Source organism: Dermochelys coriacea, chromosome 19 (assembly GCF_009764565.3).
Source record: "Dermochelys coriacea isolate rDerCor1 chromosome 19, rDerCor1.pri.v4, whole genome shotgun sequence".
Lineage (NCBI taxonomy): Eukaryota > Metazoa > Chordata > Testudines > Dermochelyidae > Dermochelys > Dermochelys coriacea.
The window spans coordinates 19,424,540-19,446,536 of NC_050086.2; the positions used below are offsets into that span (position 1 = coordinate 19,424,540).

The 21,997-nt window shown below is 44.6% G+C and overlaps 1 protein-coding gene across 1 annotated transcript in view; it reads left to right on the forward strand.

Annotated features, from left to right (window-relative positions):
• Positions 1-21,997, forward strand: part of LUZP1 (leucine zipper protein 1) — a 75,672-nt gene that overhangs the window by 1,497 nt on the left and 52,178 nt on the right.

Here is a 21,997-nt window from a genome sequence, read left to right on the forward strand (position 1 = left end):
GTTCTGTTCCAGTTTTATTAGGTGCCTTGAGACCCCAGGCATGGGCCCCCTGTAAATAAATTTTCCCATTGTTTTATATTATCCCCACTTAATATTACCTTTTTCCAATAGCTCTGTATTCATCTGAATTCTCCCGCACACTCATCGTTCACATTAGTAATACCTGAATAATACCACCTTTAATGAGACCAATTTCAGGTTTTATATTATTTTTATTTCAGCTTTTCTGATTTTCCAGAGTTGAGGTCACTTTGAAAATACTTGAGGGTTTTGCCTTACTTTCCCCCATCCTAAAATCTTGTGGGAAGTCTGTGATTTTAATATTGGAAAACTGATCAAATTTCTTCCTTCTTTTTCTGTTCCCTTTATAACTCTTCCTGAGGTGCTGCAGTTATCGTTTCCAAGTGGTGGTTGCTGGTATTTATGTTTTTAATGTTTGTGGAGCCCTCACAGAGGGGATATTTTTCCACAATGGTAAGACACTTTAATTGCAAACTTGCATTTTTCTTATGCCAAATCTGAAACATCTAAACGAGTTAAGCCAGTTTAAGGGAACCCAGATCAACCAATAAGTACATTAGAACTAGGCTTGGAAGAATTAGATTTTTAATCTGTAAATGTCAGGAGTAGTTAATTTCTCCTTCCTTACCAAACCACTGAAAAAAATTAATAATTGAAATGTATATAGATAATGAGTTTTTAAACATCACTTTCGTGTGTGGATGTATATGAACATCTAGCGAACAGCTGAAGATGCTTAAAATGACACATTCAGTTGTTCTGAACTATTCTATAGCACTAGAGTTGCATCAGGCCACCAGAGCCCAGGGAAGATGTACGTTTCTGAGCCATACCTATATATTTATTTTAAGTTATACACTTTGCTTTGATCATCTGGGATGAGGAAAGGATTACAGCATTTCTCATTACTTGTACAATATGCAAATGAACACACTTTGGTTTAAAAATGGTCCTCAGCCACTGAAAGCATATGAATTTACATAATCTGTGTATGGATAATCTAAATGTTTCCATTGTGAGATAGGTAGGGCCCTACCAAATTCACAGCCATGAAAAATGTGTCATGAACTGTGAAATCTGCCACCCTTACTTCTGCGCTGCTGCCTTCTGATCTGGGGAGTGGTGGCTACTGACTGAGGGTCCAGCTCAGCAGGCAGCAGTGCAGAAGTAAGGGTGGCAATATCATACCATGCCATCCTTACTTCTGCGCTGGTGCTGGCAGTGGCTCTGCCTTCAGAGCTGGACTCCCAAGCTGCAGCTTCCACTCTCCGGCTCCACAGTCCTGAAGGCAGCTCCACCAGCAGCAGTAATGCAGAATTAAGGGTAGCAGTTCTGCAACCTCCCCTACAATAACCTTGCAACCCCCCCAACTCTTTTTTGGGTCAGAACCCCTAAAATAGCACTCTGAAATTTCAGATTTAAATAGCTAAGATCATGAGATTTACAATTTTTAAAATCCTATGACCATGAAATTGACCAAAATGGACCATGAATTTGGTAGGGCCCTAGAGACAGGCCATTGCTGTCAGAATTCTCTTTAGGTATGCCCACAATAAAGATGACTGTATTTAATGTCTGACCTCTTCCCCACTCTGTCATCCTTACTTAGATATTAATAACTGTTCTTAAAGAGAATGAGGGGTAGGCGGGCTAAGTCTTCCAGAAGAGATAAGGAAGAGTCGGAAGAAGAAAGATTTAGAAAACTAGAGTTGATGTATTTTGGGGAGCATCTGGTAGAAGTTCTGAGTGCAAGGATTCCTTGCAATAAATCGCACACAGAAGTGGCAGGTGGAAACCACAAAGCACGGGGGTTCCTTGTTCACTCCATAATAGCTATTTCCTGGGCTGAGAAGCCCTTCCACCTTCATAGCTCATTTTAGGCCAGGGCATGTTTACTGCTTCATTAACACCCTCAAGTTATCATTAACAGTTTTATTTCTGAATACTTCTACGACTGATGCATTTTAAATAAATAATAAGTAGCAATGGAGGGTTCACTTTTGAAAATTTCCTGACAGTGCAAATTTGTTAATTAAAATTGGGGAAAATCTTTGAAAAGAAATACCACTGTTTATAGAAATTATTAGTCCTGTGCACACAAGTTGCTCCAGTAAAGTCTCTTCCCTCCAGTTTGAAGCCATATTGCTTGATTCTGGCATCCAGGAAGCTGACTAAAAATGTTGACAGGATACTCTGTGCTAACTTGTTCAGCTTTGTCTATACTGGGAAAATGTGTTATGTTGGAAAACATGTTATTGAATACATTTTAACTAACATGATGTTTTGTTCCTGTCTACACTAGGAACTGTCTTGTTCAGAAAGTATTAATCCCTAGGGTTAAGCACAACCAGATGACCACCATTTAAAACTCGTCCTTATCAGCTTTACCTGCTAAATCATAGTTGTTAAATACTTTAAAGAGCTTTGTGTAGCTCAGGCTTCTCTCTCTCACCAACAGAAGTTGGTCCAGTAAAAGATGTTAGCTCACCCATTTTGTCTTTCTAACATCCTGAGACCAGCACAGCTACAACAACATTGCGAACAAATTTAACACTGTTAGTGAACGCATTTTAGTTAACACAACTTCTAACATGATATATTTTTTCAGTAAGAAAAGGAGTACTTGTGGCACCTTAGAGACTAACAAATTTATTTGAGCATAAGCTTTCGTGAGCTACAGCTCACTTCATCGGATGCATTTGGTGGAAAAAACAGAGGAGAGATTTACACACACACACACACACACACACAGAACATGAAACAATGGGTTTATCATACACCCTGTAAGGAGAGTGATCACTTAAAATAAGCCACCACCAGCAGCAGGGGGGGGAAAGGAGGAAAACCTTTCATGGTGACAAGCAAGGTAGGCTAATTCCAGCAGTTAACAAGAATATCAGAGGAACAGTGGGGGGTGGGGTGGGAGGGAGAAATACCATGAGGAAATAGTTTTACTTTGTGTAATGACTCATTCATTCCCAGTCTCTATTCAAGCCTAAATTAATTGTATCCAGTTTGCAAATTAATTCCAATTCAGCAGTCTCTCGTTGGAGTCTGTTTTTGAAGCTTTTTTTGTTCAAGGATAGCCACTCTTAGGTCTGTGATCGAGTGACCAGAGAGATTGAAGTGTTCTCCAACTGGTTTTTGAATGTTATAATTCTTGACGTCTGATTTGTGTCCATTCATTCTTTTACGTAGAGACTGTCCAGTTTGACCAATGTACATGGCAGAGGGGCATTGCTGGCACATGATGGCATATATCACATTGGTAGATGCGCAGGTGAACGAGCCTCTGATAGTGTGGCTGATGTGATTAGGCCCTATGATGGTGTCCCCTGAATAGATATGTGGACAGAGTTGGCAACGGGCTTTGTTGCAAGGATAGGTTCCTGGGTTAGTGGTTCTGTTGTGTGGTGTGTGGTTGCTGGAGAGTATTTGCTTCAGATTGGGGGGCTGTCTGTAAGCAAGGACTGGTCTGTCTCCCAAGATCTGTGAGAGTGATGGGTCATCCTTCAGGATAGGCTGTAGATCCTTGATGATGCGTTGGAGAGGTTTTAGTTGGGGGCTGAAGGTGATGGCTAGTGGCGTTCTGTTGTTTTCTTTGTTGGGCCTGTCCTGTAGTAGGTGACTTCTGGGTACTCTTCTGGCTCTGTCAGTCTGTTTCTTCACTTCAGCAGGTGGGTATTGTAGTTGTAGGAATGCATGATAGAGATCTTGTAGGTGTTTGTCTCTGTCTGAGGGGTTGGAGCAAATGCGGTTGTATCGTAGCGCTTGGCTGTAGACAATGGATCGAGTGGTATGATCTGGATGAAAGCTAGAGGCATGTAGGTAGGAATAGCGGTCAGTAGGTTTCCGATATAGGGTGGTGTTTATGTGACCATCGCTTATTAGCACCATAGTGTCCAGGAAGTGGATCTCTTGTGTGGACTGGTCCAGGCTGAGGTTGCAAGCCTTCTGACGCTGTAAATTCATTCCTTTTCACTCAGGCTAGCGATTAGGACATATAATACATTTGGTATTTATTACATACTCTCTTCAAAAAATGATGTTAGCATAACTGAACCTTTTCACAAATGGGAAAATAGAAACTTGAATCTCTGGTTAAGCAAATAATCTTGGCTAGAAAATGTATGTTTAAAACCATTTCTTCTATTAATTATGAGTAGCAGTAATAGTTGTGTATTTTGTGGTAGATAGTTATAATGCAGGGTTTATGAGGTGTAACCGTTTCTAACACTTAGTACAGTCTAATAACAATGCAAAAATTGCTTTAAAATTCTAAAATCGTACATATACTTGTCCTGTTACTCACTCACTCACTCACTCTGTTCCAGGCAGGGTCATCTTCCAGGGGGCAAGGCTTTTCCCACATCTTCAGTGTGCTGCATTTTATTTTCTTTGTTGACAATAGTCTTAATTCAATCTCTTTTCTCCATAGTTTGGTAAATGTCCTAAGTATTGCCGTGAATTATTCATATTGTTGGATTGCCGTGTTTAAATTTAGGAGCAGCAGCCCTTACATTTACCCTCACTTTAACTTTTGGCTTTGCTCTGGTAGGGTTTAACTACTACTGCTTTTTAACTTCACAAAAGTGAGTTTACAGAAACAATTGGAGTGTGCCTAGAAGGGCACTGGGAATCAGAGTTCCAGTTTCTAGAGCTCTAGCAGCCACTGATTCAGTTGGGTGAAAACTATAATTCGACCTCTGCTGGCTAAAGTTAGGCGGCTAAATATGTGGCCTGATTCCCAAAAGTGCTGAGGACCGGCAGCTCGTACGAAGGTCAAGGGCATTTGTGGTACTGTGCACCTTTGAAAATCAGGCTGCTTATTTAAGCGACTAAATATGAACTTAGGTGCCTAACTTTAGCCACCCAAATTTGACAATTTTGGCCTTAACCTCCCTATGTCTTTGGCCTTTTTTACACTGAGATTTCAGCTACTGTAGACCAGAAACTGCTATAAACCACAATTTGCCCTGCTTTTCCTTAGCTCTGCTTGGAGGTCGTCCTCATCAGTAGGGCCCTGTCAATTTCACTGTCAGGATTCGCAAAAAGAAAAAGGAGTACTTGTGGTACCTTAGAGACTAACAAATTTATTAGAGCATAAGCTTTCGTGAGCTACAGCATCCGATGAAGTGAGCTGTAGCTCACGAAAGCTTATGCTCCAATAAATTTGTTAGTCTCTAAGGTGCCACAAGTACTCCTTTTTCTTTTTGCGAATACAGACTAACACGGCTGCTACTCTGAAAACTGTCAGGATTGTAAACATCATAAATTTCATCATTTCAGCTATTTAAATCTGAAATTTGTGGTGTTTTAGGGGTCCTGACCCAAAAAAGTGTTATGGGTGGGTGGTTGCAAGGTTATTGTAGGGGAGGTTGCAGTACTGCTACCCTTACAGCTGCTGGCAGCAGCGCTGCCTTCAGAACTCTGCAGCTGGAGAGCGGCAACTGCTGGCCAGGAGTCCAGCTCTGAAGGCAGAGCCACCTCCCGCAGCAGCGCAGAAGTACATATGGCAGGGTATGGTATTGCCACCCTTATTCTGCACTGCTGCTGGCGGGGCGCTGCCTTCAGAGTTGGGCATCCAGCCAACAGCTGTCGCCCTCCGGCCATCCAGCTTTGAAGGCAGTGCAGAAGTAAGGGTGGCAATACCTTGACCCTCCCCCTGCCCCCGCAACTCCCTTTTGGGTCAGGACCCCCAATTTGAGAAATGCTGGTCTCCCCTGTGAAATCTGTATAGTATAGGATAAAAGCACACAAGACCATATTCACGGGGGGGGAGGACACCAGATTTCACAATGTGTGACACCTTTTTTCATGGCGGTGAATTTAGTAGGGCCATAATCATTGGCGATTCCTCGATTCAATGATGATCTCTACCACAGATTTACATATGGGTCCTGAGATGATTTAGGAGTCCAGTCCTGGAACCACACCTCCACCCACAGTAGGTGGAGACATTTCCTGGTGGGTCAGCTGCCTGCAGGGAGAAAGTTCTTTTCCCTTCTCCCCTCACCCTTCTTTTCATCTTTGAGGGCAAGGCGCTTCTTCTTGAAGCGGGCCACTTCCTGATGGAGGATGTGGCGCTATTGAGTTCAATTGGTGGCTTGCTCCTCCCAGCTTGTGGTGTCCACTGCAGTTTTCTTGAGATACACTTTGTGTATCTTTGTAGCATTTCCTTTGACCACCACGAGATCTCTGACCATGGGTGAGCTGAGAGTAGAGGACAGTTTTGGTGAGAGTCTGCCATCCTCACACAATGTCCAGCCCAGCGGAGTTGGTGCATGAGGATCATTGCTTCAATGATGGTGACATTGTCTTAAGTGAGGATGCTGGCATTAGTGCGGTGATCTTGCCATTTGACATGAAGGATCTTCTGGAGGCATCGTTGCTGATACCTCTCCAGACTCTAGAGGTACTGTCAATAAGTCACCGAGGTTTCACTTCCATAAAGGATGGAAGTAGAGTAAGATGCACTGATACAAATGACAGCTTTGCTCATCTGCACTAGAGGTTTGCACTGATGCAGACACACCCCAATGTAGACAAGGACTCCATTTCCCTATCTGTAAAATGGAGCTAACTTGCCTGTCTCAGACATTGTGAAGCTGCTTTAACTAATGTTTTCAAAGCACTTAGATTCTCAGATGGAAGGAGCTGCTAGAAAGCAGCAAAGTATTATAATAATGGGATGAAAATAGTATCATTTGATTAGAACATTTATCTTTGGTAGTTGGGTATAATACTAAAATCAGCCCACCAACCAATCTGTAGACAAGAGTGACACATTTCAATTGTAATCACTGCAGGATGAGCGTATGAGGATCGCTAGTTCCATGCACTGGAACATTGGGGTAACTCTCCAGGTTCTACTCAGTCTCTGAAGTTCATTATGTTATTGTACAAAGAACCATCCTAGGACAGAACTTAGATCCGATATTTATTGGGTTAAGAAGGCCAGGGCAAGGCTGCCAAAGTATCAACCTGTCAAATGTAACAAAATATCCATCAATAGGTGAGTGTTTATATAAGATATGCTAGACAGGTTCACAGCTAGTGTAAAGTGGCATATTTCTCTTGATTTCAATGGAGCTGAGGTGATTTACATTATCTGAGAATATGGCCCTAAGTTTGTAAACTTGGCTTCATTGCCCAGTTGCAGTATTTCAATTTACTACTTATGTTGTTACAGCTTTAGACAGTCTCTGCTATTTGGGCAAGTTTTCTGTTCTGAAAAGCATATCCTTTGTGTTCGCTGACTTTTCTATACTAAAGCTTTTTTCTATAATGTTGCATTAACATAGCTGTTTGCATATTGTTAAATAAAGGGAAAAAAACACAACTAAATTGAAAAGGGAGCGAGAGAGAGAATAAATGCTCGGGGGTCAGTTTGTACCAAATCAGTCTGGGAGCAACACTAGGGTTTGGATTCATTTAATAGTTTTGAGCACTTGTATGCTCCACTTGTCCACCTCAAAAAGCTGTACCAATATTAACCAGTAAATTCTCACAATTGCCCTGAGGCACCGAAGTAGAATTAGCCACATTTTGTAGATGGGAAGACTGAGGCAGGTAAAATGACTTATCCAAGGCCACAGAATGAGTCTGTGAGAGCCAGGGTTAGAATTCAAGAGTTCCCAGTTCCCGGTCACTAGCTCATGCCTCCAGATTTGTGTAGGGTTGGCACAAAAACTGACCACTTAAATCCCTGTGGAAGATAACAGAATTTTTATGATTCAGCTGAACTTTGGAAAATTGGCATCTGCCAACATAGACCATGGCAGCATTAATATCTGCCCCATACATGTTTGCTTACTTGTCTGTGCCACCATGTTGCTTTCCTGGTGACCTTGAACAGCACAGTATCATTCTTGCCAGCATAGAATGGTGCATGTGCCAAGCACAGTTCTGCTTTTGCACAACTGCCAACCCTGTGGGGCGGAAGCACCCAGCCTTGCCCAGCTCTCTGCATGTAGATCCCAATCCCCTGTGGGCAAGGGAAGAGGGAGCAATGCTGCAGGGCTTACATCTCCCATTCTTTCATGCCTTTTGGGACCAAGGGTAATGTGTGGCATTTTTGCTCCTTCCAGCCATGATGGGGACAGTTTGGGCTTTAGTCTGTTTAATCAATCATCCATATACCAACACATGCATCCAAACAGCTGTAACTGTGAACTTAGCCAATTGTTTTCAGAGCAATAGATTTTTTTAAAGGCCAGAAGGAACCAGTATGGCCTTCTAGGGCTAGGCTGATCCCTTGCATAACACAAGCAGGAGAACTTCACTCAGTATCAAACTTGCATGTCGACAAGCCTTCATGAGGACTATCCACACACTGTTTGAAGTTTTAAATTTCATCCCTTTTTTGTGTTACGTGAACAAGAGTAAAACTTTTTTTTAAATTGGAGAAGTTATTGTTTTGGGTTTTGTCATGATCACTTAGTTCAGAAATGGCTGGAAAGATTTTTCATACTCCCTAAAAACTGCTTTAGGGCTGGGCCCAAAACTTTCAGTGAATAAGGAATATTTCTGAGCAAGGAATGAGCACCTATAAGGGACGGTTCGAATGACGGGGCCTTCTCAACTTTACTGTAGTATTCAGTACTGAGACTCCTGCCACCTAGGCAGTTTGCTCAGTTGGTTCTGTGTTTTCTTGTGTAACTTCATCTTTTACAATGGGTTCTAAAGAATTTATTAAATATTAAGCTCTGTTAGTAGAGGGGATGGTATGATATTTCCTATCATGGCATGTGGCCCAGCTGTGACTGCTAGTAGCAAATATTTCCAATGGCTGGTGATGGGATGCTAGATGGGGAGGGCTCCGAGTTACTACAGTGAATTCTTTCCCAGGTGTCTGGCTGCTGTGTCTTGCCCACATGCTCAGGGTCTAACTCATTGCCATATTTGAGGTTGGGAAGAAATTTTTCCCCAGGTCACATTGGTAGAGAAACTGTGCCGGGGGGGAGGGGGGGTTGCCTTCTCTGCAGCATGGGTCTCTTACTGGTTTGAACTAAAGTCAATGGTGGATTGGATTCTCTGTAATTTAAAGTCTTTTTAAATCATAATTTGAGGACTTCAGTAACTCAGCCAAAGATTCTGGGTCTATCACACCAGTGGGTGGGCGAGGTTCAGTGGCCTGTACTGTGCAGGAGGTCAGACTAGATGATCACAATGGTCCCTTCTGACCTTTTTAAAGTCTGAGAGTCTAGTTAAAAATGCATCTCCCTACCTAACCAGGTGAGAGAAATCTAAATGCAGGTAGGATACACTGTTGAGCAGAGAGATCAACATAATTTCTTTTCTTTTTTTAATTGTTTCACTTTAAAAAAATTTGTTACATAATCTGGACAATTCAAATTGACTAAAATTTGTTTAACGATATCAAGGGCTCATCAGAGTGTAACTATCTGTGTTAGCATTTTTTTTCCAGCTCTGTCATATTATGCTGCATTCAGCAGAACATCTTAGAATTCTGAATAACAGATTTTGCTGCAGTGCTGCATGTTCATGACATGCCGCAACTGGACCTGTCCTGCTTTGTTTTCACATTAACTCTTAATGGTGTAAATTGTTTTCATGCATACAGTCTGAAACCTAAAACCGAGAAGTAGCAAGTGGCTACCTTGTCTGGATATGTTGGAAAAACATACCATACAGTTTCTAAAGCAAAGAATATACTGCAGAGACTGAAAGCCTGAGTTGATCATCTGATTCCATTGCAGCACTTTCAGCTGGCTCGTGTTGTGAGGTCCCTGTGCCTCATGTGGGTGTGTAATAGGTTACCTTAAAGGGAAAATATGATGAAACTGCTTCAAGGACTTGTTGGTACATGTGATACATTAGTGAAACATACCAGAGGGGAGAGAAGATCCTGAACTAGTATTTGGAGCAGAACTGAGCAATCTTTCATTCCCTGTGTCATGTGAATCTTTTGGAAATGTCTGTTTCAAAGTGGAGGAAAAACTGTCCTCCACTTTAAAACTAAATAATGTTAATGTAGCATTAATATCAAGAATCTAAACATGCGACAGAAATGGAATCCTAATGCAAAGGTCCCCACAGCAAAGTTAACTCAGCTACATGGCATCTTTGTGTGTAGTATTTTGGAATACAGTTCATGCTGTGAAATGCAGAGAATGCCTTAGTTTGGGTGCGACATAGGAGATTTAATGTTTCTGTTGGAAGTTTGTCTTTAAAATGTCTCAGGTTTTATGCATTTAGAGGTGCAGCCTTAATACTCCCCTTGTGTAGCTTGTGCATTGGGCAGGGAGTACCAACATGAGGCTCCGCTTGGAGTGAAGCATCTTCGGTAGCTGGGGAAATACCCTTAACACAGGTTTCAGAGTAGCAACCCTGTTAGTCTGTATTCGCAAAAAAGAATAGGAGTACTTTTAGAGACTAACAAATTTATTTGAGCATAAGCTTTCATGAGCTACAGCTCACTTCAGCAGATGCAACCCTTAACACAGGTATTCTGCAGGCGAGAAATCCTCAAGTCAGATCTGCACTGCTAGAGACAAACCACAAAGGTGGCCAAAGGGGATGAAAGCTGTGAGGGTCTGTCAGAGGGGTAAGATTTGCTGTCCAAGGGAGAGGATGAGGGATGTGGCCTTCTTAACCCTTGGATGCCAACTCTCCCCATGACAAGGTCAGCAAATTTATTTCCTAGAAACCGTGTATCTAGTAGAGATGCAGGGCTATCCAGCAGACCCTAGAACACTAGCTCCAGAGATCTCTGTCCTCCCCATCACTACCAGAGTTTCCCCTACCCACCAGTGCCCTTGGGAATCCTACAGAAGGGGAGTACCACAGACTGGCAGGGGCTCTCTCCTGGCTGGTGGAGAGACAATACATGACACGTTTATTCTGGTAGTGTCTGAGGACAAGCCAAGAATGGGGACACATGCTAAATTCTGTATGAACACCCTCTGCCCTGTCCTTTCTCCTGTGGTGTTTCTATAACTTGTTACCTGCTGCCTGGTCTCTGGCACACTCATTGTTCCTCCTCCGGTCTTTGTCCTGCTTCCTGGGCCGAGAGTCACCTGGTTGCATCCCCCTCCTGGTTCTCAAGTTACAATGGGCATCGTCCATTGCTCACATGCGAGCAGCCTCACCTGCCCCCCCCCCCCCCGGTCTCAGCCAAAGCCACACACCCTTATTCCCGCCACCTTGGTATTGGTGCAGCACACAGGGAAACAGAGGCATGCACAGTATTCATGCAAAACAATAAAACTGGTATAGGTTCAACAGTAAGGCTCTCATACACCATAACAAGGGAAAATCCCCACTTTGTCACAAGGCACCAGCTGGGTCTTCCCCAGTCCTGCCCCTTGCCCCACAGTGATTTACCTCTCTGCCGGCTGCCCCAGCACTTGAAACATACTGCTGGGGTGGGTTGCATGACCATTTGCTTCCCTGTCAGAAATTCATTCTTCTGTGGGGAGGTAAAGAAATCTTCTGGGAACATAAATTCTGTGCATGCACAGTGGTGCAGAATTCACCCAGGAGCACTCTGTGGGTCACACACAGGAAGGTGAGCTGTGTGTTCACAGAGATCTCGAGTACAACTTGCAAACTCTGCCAGAAGAAATAAGAACCACTTGCCATTCCATATTCCGAGCTAAATGAAGAGCCTACCTCTTGGCTTTGCCACAGCAGCCCCTTCATTCTCAGGGATTCATTAAAAGCCACCAAAACCCCTTCACCTGCTTCTTTATGGCCAGGAAGGACAAGAGAGAGTTGGGAGGCATTCACAGTAACATTTTCAAAAGCACATATGTGACTTAGATGCCTACATCACATTTTCCAAAGAGATTCTCTCAATGGGACAAGGTGCCTAAATGCCTTTAGTGGCTCCTAAGGCCAAATTCTCAAAGATATGTAGGTGCCTAACTCCCATTGAAATCAAAGCCCCTTTTGAATATAGGACATAGGCATCTTAGTGCTTTTGAAAATTTTACTCTCAGACCCTAGGGTGATGAAGCCCACACAAGTATCGAGGTAGGTAGATTGATAGATACTGTGTCTCTGATGTGAATGTTAAAAGACACCCAGGGAGTTAGTGGACAAGAAACTAGACATGAGCATGCTGCAGAATATCTGTAAAATAATGTGAATACAGTTTTGGCCTGCAGGGAGCAGGGGGTAAATTACGTCTCCATGCTACTCAGGTGAGTCTGCAGCTGCAGTGTTGCACTCACTTCTGAGCCCTTCATTACCAGAAATGTGAAGACTAATTAGAGGGAGTTCAAGGAAGAGCAACACAGATGATTAAGGGCTGGCTGAGGAGGAAAGGCTACTGTATAAATTAAATACACCCAGACTGACAAAATGACACCTGAGCGAGAGCGGAGCCCGAATGTGGCAATGTTGATGTGGTCAGTTCTGTTTTACTTGGGAGCTCCCTGCCCTGCCTGCTCTTCCTTCATCCGCGAAAATGCACAGCTCCAAATTCAGTGTTTTGGGGCCTCCTAGAGTTGGCAGTGGGGGAGACATGTTCTGGTTGACTTCATTCTCTTACCACCGAGAAAAGTTGGGCCAAAGGCCTGGGTTTCCCACTTTTTCCCCTCTTTGGGCAGAAGCAGAGGGGTGGGGGAGATGGTGTGGTCCAGCCAGAGCACAGCAAAGTCAATGTTTCTTTCCTGTGAGATGTTCTTCAGACAGTCCAAGAGGGAAAGGCCAAGTGAAATGAAGAGGTGATGTCCAGTCCTGCCTGGAAAAGCACTTTAGAGGGAGACCCTTGCTCAGCTGCTGTTTTATGGTTTGCACTCTCCAGGGCTTAGAAGGGTCTATAAGAATCTGGACAGTCCTATTTCTTTGCTCTGTTGATTCTGTCCTTCCTTTAGGATTAGATTCCAAATATCAGTAATTGCCAATGAAGCAACATGACTCTCTCTGCTTGACTTCCTCACTTGTGTATCAGGGGGGGAGGGATAGCTCAGTGGTTTGAGCATTAGCTTGCTAAACCCAGGGTTGTGAGTTCAATCCCTGAGGGGGCCATTTGGGGCAAAAATTGGGGATTGGTCCTGCTTTGAGCAGGGGGTTGGACTAGATGATCTCCTGAGGTCCCTTCCAACCCTGATATTCTATGATTCTAAGCAGCGCCAGCAATGTTAGCAGAAATGTGCCTACCTGTGAGGCAATCCGCTAAGGCCAGCAGGGGGCGCTCAGCCATTGTCTCTGAGATCCCATGTGTATTAAAAAAAAAAGTTAGTTTCATAGTGGTGGATTTAAAAAAGCAAATGTAGAATGTGCTATAGAATTTCTTTGTGTTTAGTGGGAGCTTTTTTGAAGGCTTGTGCAGGGGAATTAATTTGTGTCAATAAGAAGCTGAAACTTGGAGCTAGGCTTTTACTGGATGTACTGTGTGTTTATGAAAAGAAAAGGAGTACTTGTGGCACCTTAGAGACTAACAAATTTATTAGAGCATAAGCTTTCGTGAGCTACAGCTCACTTCATCGGATGCATTTGGTGGAAAAAACAGAGGGGAGATTTATATATATACACACACACACACACAGAGCACATGAAACAATGGGTTTATCATACACACTGTAAGGAGAAAGAAAAGGAGTACTTGTGGCACCTTAGAGACTAACAAATTTATTAGAGCATAAGCTTTCGTGAGCTACAGCTCACTTTCCGATGAAGTGAGCTGTAGCTCACGAAAGCTTATGCTCTAATAAATTTGTTAGTCTCTAAGGTGCCACAAGTACTCCTTTTCTTTTTGCGAATACAGACTAACACGGCTGCGACTCTGAAAACTGTAAGGAGAGTGATCACTTAAGATAAGCCATCACCAGCAGCGGGGTGGGGGGGGGGAGGAAAACCTTTCATGGTGACAAGCAAGGTAGGCTAATTCCAGCAGTTAACAAGAATACCAGAGGAACAGTGGGGGGTGGGGGTGGGAGGGAGAAATACCCTGGGGAAATAGTTTTACTTTGTGTAATGACTCATCCATTCCAGTCTCTATTCAAGCCTAAGTTAATTGTATCCAGTTTGCAAATTAATTCCAATTCAGCAGTCTCTCGTTGGAGTCTGTTTTTGAAGCTTTTTTGTTGAAGGATAGTCACTCTTAGGTCTATGATCGAGTGACCAGAGAGATTGAAGTGTTCTCCAACTGGTTTTTGAATGTTATAATTCTTGACGTCTGATTTGTGTCCATTCATTCTTTTACGTAGAGACTGTCCAGTTTGGCCAATGTACATGGCAGAGGGGCATTGCTGGCACATGATGGCATATATCACATTGGTAGATGCGCAGGTGAACGAGCCTCTGATAGTGTGGCTGATGTGATTAGGCCCTATGATGGTATCCCCTGAATAGATATGTGGACAGAGTTGGCAACGGGCTTTGTTGCAAGGATAGGTTCCTGGGTTAGTGGTTCTGTTGTGTGGTGTGTGGTTGCTGGTGAGTATTTGCTTCAGATTGGGGGGCTGTCTGTAAGCAAGGACTGGTCTGTCTCCCAAGATCTGTGAGAGTGATGGGTCGTCCTTCAGGATAGGTTGTAGATCCTTGATGATGCGTTGGAGAGGTTTTAGTTGGGGGCTGAAGGTGATGGCTAGTGGCGTTCTGTTGTTTTCTTTGTTGGGCCTGTCCTGTAGTAGGTGACTTCTGGGTACTCTTCTGGCTCTGTCAGTCTGTTTCTTCACTTCAGCAGGTGGGTATTGTAGTTGTAGGAATGCATGATAGAGATCTTGTAGGTGTTTGTCTCTGTCTGAGGGGTTGGAGCAAATGCGGTTATATCGTAGCGCTTGGCTGTAGACAATGGATCGAGTGGTATGATCTGGATGAAAGCTAGAGGCATGTAGGTAGGAATAGCGGTCAGTAGGTTTCCGATATAGGGTGGGTTTATGTGACCATCGCTTATTAGCACCGTAGTGTCCAGGAAGTGGATCTCTTGTGTGGACTGGTCCAGGCTGAGGTTGATGGTGGGATGGAAATTGTTGAAATCATGGTGGAATTCCTCGAGCTTCTTTTCCATGGGTCCAGATGATGAAGATGTCATCAATGTAGCGCAAATAGAGTAGGGGCATTAGGGGACGAGAGCTGAGGAAGCGTTGTTCTAAGTCAGCCATAAAAATGTTGGCATACTGTGGGGCCATGCGGGTACCCATCGCAGTGCCGCTGATTTGGAGGTATACATTGTCACCAAATGTATGTGTGTTTATGAATACACTGGTCACCTTTACCCCTTACAGCACTGACCCCTTGGCAATGAGAATTTCAAGGATGTTAAGCAGCTTGGCCAACCTCGGATTCTCCCCAGAGTTGTGTCTCTTTGTAGCCATTAGAGCACATGTTCAGATCACATCTCTTGGCCTCTGTACACCAGACTACACTGGGGTTTCTGAAGTCTGAGAGCTTCAAAAATACATGGTTGGGGATTCATGCCTGCTCTCCTGGGGCCTGATCCAGGCCCCATTAGAGTCAATGGGAATCCTTCAACTGAAGCCAATGGCAGCAGGATTTGTCCCCTTGTTGAGGGATGGGATGACAGGCATCTCTCTATCCCAGGGGCAGGAAAACTTTTTGGCCTGAGGACCGCATCGGGTTTCTGAAATTGTATGGAGGGCTGGTTTCGGGAGGCTGTGCCTCCCCAAACAGCCAGGCATAGCCCAGCCCCTGCCCCATATCGAACTCCCCCTGCCCAGTCCCCTGACTGCCCCGTACCACCCACCCCTAACTGCCCCCCGCCGCCCCATCCAACCCCCCTCTCCTTCCTGACTGCTCCCCCCCAGAACTCTTGCCCCATCTACCCTCCCCTGCTCCCAGTCCCCTGACCATCTTTGGAATTCCCGCCCCTGACTGCCCCCCATCCAACCCCTCCTCTCCTTCCTGACTGCCCTCCCCGGGACCTCTGCCCCCATTCAACCCCCCAGTTCCCCGTCCTCTGACCGCCCTGACCCTTATCCACACCCCCGGCCCCTGACCACTCCCCTGAACCTTACCCTCTGTCCAACCCCCCCGCCACTGCCTGCCCCCTTACTGCGCTGCCCCATCCCTCTTCTGACACACACAGCTGTGGCCCAGAGATGAAAATACTTTTTGACTGGCCATTAATCAGTAATTCTTTTTAATAATAATTATCTTTGAGAAAGGGCATTTTTATTATGTTCTCCCACAGTGCTGTCCAAGCAACCTCCTTTCCCTTGTGTCTGCCTGCAATGGAGGAGAGGAGCCTGTAGCCAGCTACAGCAATTCATCTCCCTGGCTCTCCATGCTGTTCCTTAGGCAACCCAACCTGCACTTCTCGTTCCCTCTGTTCCCTGAACATAAGTCCATCTAGCCCAGTATCTCGTTTTCCGACAGTGGCCAATGCCAAAGCCAGGTGCCCCAGAGGGATTGAACAGAACAGGTAATCATCAAGTGATCCATTCCTGGTCGTCCATTCCCCGCTTCTGGCAAACAGAGGCTAGGGACACGCTGGATGGAAGTGGGACTCTAGCTCCCTGACCCCAAAGAATGATAGAATATCAGGGTTGGAAGGGACCTCAGGAGGTATCTAGTCCAACCCCCTGCTCAAAGCAGGACCAATCCCCAACTAAATCATCCCAGCCAGGGCTTTGTCAAGCCTCACCTTAAAAACCTCAAAGGAAGGCGATTACACCACCTTCCTAGGTAACCCATTCCAGGGCTTCACCACCCTCCTAGTGAAAAAGTTTTTCCTAACATTCAACCTAATCTTCCCCCACTGCAACTTGAGACCATTACTCCTTGTTCTGTCATCTGCTACCACTGAGAACAGTCAAGATCCATCCTCTTTGGAACCCCCTTTCAGGTAGTTGAAAGCAGCTATCAAATCCCCCCTCATTCTTCTGCAGACTAAATAATCCCAGTTCCCTCAGCCTCTCCTCATAAGTCATGTGTTCCAGCCCCCCAATCATTTTTGTTGCCCTCTGCTGGACTTTTTCTAATTTTTCCACATCCTTCTTGTAGTGTGGGGCCAAAAACCGGACTCAGTACTCCAGATGAGGCCTCACCAATGTCGAATAGAGGGGAATAATCATGTCCCTCGATCTGCTGGCAGTGCTCCTACTTATAAAGCCCAAAATGCCATTAGCTTTCTTGGCAACAAGGACACATTGTTGACTCATATCCAGCTTCTCATCCACTGTAACCCCCAGGTCCTTTTCTGCAGAACTGTTGCCTAGCCATTCGGTCCCTAATCTGTAGCAGCACATGGGATTCTTCCATCCTAAGTGAAGGACTCTGCACTTGTCCTTGTTGAACCTCATCAGATTTCTTTTGGCCCAGTCCCCTAATTTGAATAGGTCCCTCTGTATCCTATCCCTACCCTCCAGCGTATCTACCACTCCTCCCAGTTTAGTGTCATCTGCAAACTTGCTGAGGGTGCAATCCATGCCATCCTCCAGATCTTTAATGAAGATATTGAACAAAACCAGCCCAGGACCGACCTTATCTACCACTCTCCCAGTTTAGTGTCATCTGCAAACTTGCTGAGGGTGCAATCCATGCCATCCTCCAGATCTTTAATGAAGATATTGAACAAAACCAGCCCCAGGACCGACCCTTGGGGCACTCTGCTTGATACCGGCTGCCATCTAGACATGGAGTCATTGATCACTACCTGTTGAGCCTGTCGATGTAGCCAGCTTTCTATCCACCTTATAGTCCATTCATCCAGCCCATACTTCTTTAACTTGCTGGCAAGGATACTGTGCAAGACCGTATCAAAAGCTTTGCTAAAGTCAAGGAATAACATGTCCACTGCTTTCCCCTCATCCACAGAGCCAGTTATCTCATCAGAGAAGGCAATTAGGTTAGTCAGGCATGACTTGCCCTTGGTGAATCCATGCTGACTGTTCCTGATCACTTTCCTCTCCTGTAAGTGCTTCAGAATTGATTCCTTGAGGACATGCTCCATGATTTTTCCAGGGACTGAGGTGAGGCTGACCGGCCTGTAGTTCCCTGGATCCTCCTTCTTCCCTTTTTTAAAGATGGGCACTACATTAGCCTTTTTCCAGTCATCCTTCACCTTGCCCAATAACCACAAGTTTTCAAAGATGATGACCAATGGCTCTGCAGTCACATCCGCCAACTCCTTTATCACCCTCGGATGCAGTGCATCCGGCCCTATGGACTTGTGCTCGTCCAGCTTTTCTAAATAGTCCGGAACCACTTCTTTCTCCACAGAGGGCTGGTCATCTCCTCCCCATACTGTGCTGCCCAGTGCAGTAGTCTGGGAGCTGACTTTGTTCCCAAAGACGGAGGCAACAAAAGCATTGAGTACATTAGCTTTTTCCACATCGTCTGTCATTGGTTGCCTCCCTCATTCAGTAAGGGGCCCACACTTTCCCTGATGCGGAATCACTGAATCCATGGGTCATAGATTAAGATGAACAGAGCAGTTCACACTTCTCAAAGCTTCTGTTTCAGGCTCTCTGCAGACTCAGGCAGACAACATGGTAGGGGCTGACCTTCGGTTTATGCTTTGAGTGTTCTCTCCACAGCACAATAAATGTGTTTTTAAAATATGAAATCAGATTCTGGAACTCAGTTTTGCTTCAAGAGGTGAATTCTGGAGCAAATTAGTGGTGTTAATGGTTCAGTTAAATGACAGGGGGTAGCATGATATTTATAAGAAATATACCTTTATCTCCAGGAGTCACATGTTTGTGTAGTTTCTCTTTGCTTTGTTTATTTTTAAAAACACCCTAGGAAATTAAATGCAAAACATAAATGGTAAAAATTTCAAAAGTACCTAAGTGATTTAGCAGCCTAAGTCACATCTTCAGAAGTGATTTAGGCATTTGAGTCGAAGGCTTTGTCTACAGTAGCACTATAGTTAATGAAACTTTTGTCCATCAGGGGTGTGAAAAAAAACACTCCCCTAACTGGCAAAAGTTTCACCAACCGCAGCGCAGGTGTGGACAGCGCTATGTCAGCGGGAGACGCTCTCCTGCCAATATGTCTACTGCTGCTCGTTAGAGGTGACTTAATTATGCCGGTGGGAGAGCTCTCTCCTGTCTGCATAGAGCAGCTACACAGGAGACCTTAGAGCGCCAGAGCTGCAGTGGTACACCTATGCCGCTGTAATGTCTTTAGTGTAGACATAGCCTTAGTCTCATTGGCTTTCAGTTGCCAATGAACAAACAACTCAAATATTCTGAAGCCCCAGCTCAGGAGCCTAGCATTGTTTCCATAAGAGCAGTTGAGATGCCGTAAGGAAGTCCAAGGAACATAATTAATGTGTGGGATGCTGGGAGCTAAGAGGCAGAGTCCTGAGAGCATGTAAATGAATGTCAAGGCTCAGTGTTACTTGCTGTGCATTAACAAGCCAGTCTTTGTTTACCTGCATGAATTGTCTTGAAACAGTATACTTGAGGTCCACCTAGTTCAAATGACTTCCCTATGAAATCGCAGGATCATTTAGCTGGTTTGTTGCACAGCTGTGAGTCAGTGCCTCATGTAAGTGGGTGCGGTATCTGCCACTCCTGCTTAACTGAAAGGCAGGGCTTCCTGATTTGCTAATCATGCCTCATCTTGTCAGTCTCCTGTGCAGTTGTCACATTAGCTCCTCCTGAGCCAACCTTTTTTGTGGTGCAGCCAGGAGCTTGCTGGGTGTGGGCTGACAAAGGTTGGAGTTGGTTATTGCAGAACCCCAAGGAGCCCCCCTGAAAGAGCTTCAACAGGTTCTTGATCGATTTGCTAAAACCCACAGGGTCTTGCTTTAAAACAAAACTCTAGAATAAGGATTTCTTGAAATGCAACGGGAGCAAGTTAGAGCCACTGGTGCAGAGACATACAAGGAGCCTTCTTGATTTGATCAATATAGTCTTTTATCTGTAGCAACTGAACAATGGTATCAGTGCAGTGGAGTCCTGCAGGGATGCTGTAAGATAAACTACCCAAAGCTTCAATTCCAGGAGAGTTTCAAATGGCTGACAACTTCCTTCTAATCTTTTGGTACCAGCAGTGTTAACCCCTTATGTCTCTCTGCTGGCTGCCTTAAGCAATGCTGCTTATTAGTGCTCTTTGCTTTCTGCTGAATGCTTTTCTGTAGCAGCCATTGAGCCTCCAATTATCTCCTATACAATTGGGTTCACACAGAATGAAGAGTCAGCACTTATATAACATTGCAGGCTTGCATGGTAGTGAGGCAAATGTAAAGACACAGGCCTTGCCCTAAGTTGCTTACAGTCCAAATTCGGATGAAGACTCAGCCGCCTGCTTCTGCACAGCAGGTGTAGCAGTGGGTTTAGCACCAGCAGCCTGACCCATCTTCTATTCCAGTCAATGGGAGCTGCAAGTATAGACTAGGACAGACTGTCTTCAGCACTACTGCGGAAAACCATGGTTAAGGTGTGCTAGGAGAAAATCCCTGCCACAGCTTGCTGAAATGGTGATGTACCCCATTTGGCTGGGTCTACACTCGAAGCTAAGCACATACAGATCAGCTAGCGCTGAGCCCTCCTTAGTATAAGGCGATATTTCTGGCATAGGCCAGGCAAACAAAAGGTCACAGAGGGTAAATATGCTAATAAAGTTTGTGGATGACACTAAGCTGGGAGGTATTGCCAATACAGAGAGGGACCGGGACATCATACAGGAAGATGTGGATGACTTTGTAAACTGGAGTAATAGTAATAGGATGAAATTTAATAGTGAAAAGTGCAAGGTCATACATTTAGAGATTAATAACAAGAATTTTTGTTATAAACTGGGGACACATCACTTGGAAGTAACAGAGGAGGAGAAGGATCTCGGAGTATTGGTTGATCACAGGATGACTATGAGCTGCCAATATGATATGGCGGTGAAAAAAGCTAATGCGGTCTTGGGATGCATCAGGCGAAGTATTTCCGGTAGAGATAAGGAGGTGTTAGTACCATTATACAAAGCACTGGTGAGACCTCATCTGGAATATTGTGTGCAGTTCTGGTCTCCCATGTTAAAGAAGGATGAATTCAAACTGGAACAGGTACAGAGAAGGACTACGAGGATGATCCGAGGAATGGAAAACCTGTCTTATGAAAGGAGACTCAAAGAGTTGGCTTGTTTTGCCTAACCAAAAGAAGGCTGAGGGGAGATATGATTGCTCTCTGTAAATATATCAGAGGGATTAATACCAGGGAGGGAGAGGAATTATTTAAGCTCAGTACCAATGTGGACACAAGAACAAATGGATATAAACTGGCCATCAGAAAGTTTAGACTTGAAATTAGATGAAGGTTTCTAACCATCAGAGGAGTGGTCAAGGGAAGCAAAAGACATATCTGGCTTCAAGACTAAGCTTGATAAGTTTATGGAGGGGATGGTATGATGGGATAGCCTAATTTTGGCAATTAATTGATCTTTGACTATTAGCAGTAAATATGCCCAATGACCTGTGATGGGACACTAGATAGGGTGGGATCTGAGTTACTTCAGAGAATTCTTTCCTAGGTGTCTGGCTGGTGAGTCTTGCCCGCATGCTCAGGGTGTAGCTGATTGCCATATTTGGGGTCGGGAAGGAATTTTCTTCCAGGGCAGATTGGCAGAGGCCCTGGGGGTTTTTTGCCTTCCTCTGCAGCATGGGTCACGGGTCACTTGCTGGAGGATTCTCTGCATCTTGAAGTCTTTAAACCACGAGTTGAGAACTTCAGTAGCTCAGACATAGGTCAGGAGTGGGTGGGTGAGATTCTGTGGCCTGCGTTGTGCAGGTCAGACTAGACGATCATAATGGTCCCTTCTGAACTTAAAGTCTATGATTCTATGTAAGATGGGCTGGGAGGACAATGACATATAAAGAAGGGGTTCTTCCCCTTGGGGGTGCATTTTCCTATGCAGAGTGGGGGTCAGAAGGGTGCTTCTTGGATTTCTGGTTATTAGATGTTTCTGTGTTTGAAAGACGAATGGCGTATTTTTCAAGGGTGGATTAACAATTATTATGAGTTCCTGCAAAAGAAGAATTATAATTGTGTTTATGCCCCTTTTTTATGGTGGATAAAGTCCAGTCAGAACTTGTGGCAGT